Source organism: Schistocerca serialis, chromosome 1 (assembly GCF_023864345.2).
Source record: "Schistocerca serialis cubense isolate TAMUIC-IGC-003099 chromosome 1, iqSchSeri2.2, whole genome shotgun sequence".
Taxonomy (NCBI): Eukaryota; Metazoa; Arthropoda; class Insecta; order Orthoptera; family Acrididae; genus Schistocerca; species Schistocerca serialis.
The window spans coordinates 151,211,101-151,213,678 of NC_064638.1; the positions used below are offsets into that span (position 1 = coordinate 151,211,101).

Genomic DNA, 2,578 nt, shown 5'->3' on the forward strand with positions numbered 1-2,578 from the left:
TGATTTTGTATGGTTCTCCAGATGGTGATGTTGGTATAAATGTGGGGTAAGTGGTCTGTGCCACTGGCTAATGATTGCACTGTTTCAGCTGTATGTATGGGTTCAGCACATTGAGCACCATCAATGTCACTGCTTGCTTGTGGTACATGTAGGGGAACAGGAACTGGAAATCCTTCGCCAATAGCAGCAGGGAGAATGACAGATGGAATGTCAGGATATTAAATTTTCCACTTTCTCTTAGTATTGACTCCTTTCCTCAAGGATGGTACCGTACAAAAATAGCAATCCGACGAATGACTTGTGAGCTCACGCCAAGTGGCAGGCATACCAAGCTTCATGGAGAAATTTTTACCATGTATTCAAGCATTCAATGCCAACGGCCTTGCCGCAATGGTAACACCGGTTCCCGTCAGATCACTGAAGTTAAGCGCTGTCGGGCAGGGCTAGCACTTGGATGGGTGACCATCAGGTCTGCCGAGCGCTGTTGGCAAGCAGGGTGCACTCAGCTCTTGTGAGGCAAACTGAGGAGCTACTTGATTGAGGAGTAGCGGCTCCAGTCTCGGAAACTGACATACGGCCGGGAGAGCGGTGTGCTGACCACGTGCCCCTCCGTATCAGCATCCAGTGACGCCTGTGGGCTAAGGATGACGCGCGGTCGGTCGGTTCCGTTGGGCCTTCATGGCCTATTCGGGTGGAGTTAGTTAGTTAGTCATTCAAGCATTCAATGTAGACGAAAAGATGCATCACACGTGTAGATGACCACGATTTACCTTGGTCTCCAACTCGACACCCGAAATACAAGGCGTGTGCTTGTTTCACTGCTTTAGTCAGTGGTTGCCTTCTTGAACCGCAAATAACAGCTGCAGTAATGTTACAAAAGTTAGTAGGTTTGTTATTGCAGGTGTGGAGCATTTCTGCGAAAGCGTACACGCGCAATAATACAATTCAGTTTCAACACTTCACCTCATGTATTCACTGCCAACCACCAAGACACACAAGAGAAGTAACACCCCACAAGAGCACGCAGCCGTGACAAACGACAATTAAAATCACGTCGGGTTTTTACATTCTACAATGCTCGCTTTACTTGATGACGCTTACATGAATAATGGTATAAAGCAATGTTGCTAAATTGCACCGAAAGCGTCACCTCAGTCTCTCACGGCGTCGGAACCCGAGCGGTTCTAGGCGCTTCAGTCTGGAACTGCGTGACCGCTACGGTCTCAGGTTCGAATCCTTCCTCGGGTATGGATGTGTGTGATGTCCTTAGGTTAGTTAGGTTTAAGTAGTTCTAAGTTCTAGGGGGCTGATTCCCTCAGATGTTAAGTCCCATAGTGCCAGAGCCATTTGAACCATTGTTTTGTAAATCTGAAATGTTAACACATCATTTATTTGGAACCCTGAGCTAGGAGACAATTGTAATCTTGATATCCTTGTCCAGCACATCTACATCTGTAAAACACTGTTACCTTCGTTTCTGTAAAAAATAAAACGTGAAAATTTGTGGACCAGTGTAAGGCGCCTCAGTTATTGGTTGACATCTCTTTGGGCATAAAGTAGTCTATGGGGTACCATCGTGAAGGATGCCCCTGGCCATTCTGCACAGATCATTACTGTCATTCTTAAGAGAACTAGTGGTGGCCGTTGGATCTATCGTTTGCGAAACACGAAGTGGTCGGCTCGCCCACCAAACTGAAAACCTCTGGAATTTTTATATCCACTGAAAAATCAAAACAGGAGATCTACAAGGAAAGATCAACGACTCCCAAGGACGTGAGCGGCTGCTCAATGCGGTCTTGCGCTGCCATAATTCCGAATGAGACTCAGCGTCAGTATTCTCTGTACGGAACCGCTTTATAACATGTATTAGAGCTCGAGATCAGCATTTCGCGCACTTTATGTGGGAGTCCTAACAATAAATGAAAGCACCATGCCTAAGTTACGATGTTGTGTCCATCTGGTTCAGCAGAGTGCACTTTCCTGCCTCATCTTATGCTGATACGTTAATTTGCTAGAGGTTGACAAGTTACATGCACGTGCCCTCGGAGTCTTTGGCGGCAGTAGTTTTTCTCCTGACGAGGACGGTGAAGTTAGGCAGCCACTGAAAGCTCGAAAATCTTATTGGAATTGACAAGGCTTGAAAAACGAGAAGATTTTATTGAAGTAACATGCACGTTATGGCACTGAACACCTGTTCGAAGGCTTTTTCGAGTTCTACATAAAAAGGTGTACAGTTCCACAAGGAGATGAAAATCTAATAGTCATGGGGGATTGGAATCCGATTGTAGGGGAAGGATTAGAGAAAAGGGTTACGGGAGAATATGGTCTTTGTAATAGGAATGAGAGACGAGAGAGACTAATTGAGTCCTGTAACAAATTTCATCTGGTAGTAGTGGAGTATTTAAGAAAAGAGAAGGAGGTATATCTGGAAACGGCCGAGAGATACGGGAAGATTTCACTTTAATTACGTCATGGTCAGGCAGAGGATCCGTTTGGACTGTAAGACGTTCCCAGAGGCACATATCGATTCAGATCACAATTTAGTAATGATGAAATGTAGGCTGAGACAGAATCAATA

At 45.5% G+C, this 2,578-nt stretch overlaps 1 pseudogene; it reads left to right on the plus strand.

Moving 5' to 3' along the window:
• Positions 1–372: 372 nt before the first annotated feature.
• Positions 373–490, plus strand: LOC126422856 (5S ribosomal RNA; annotated as a pseudogene).
• The last annotated feature ends 2,088 nt before the right edge of the window (positions 491–2,578 follow it).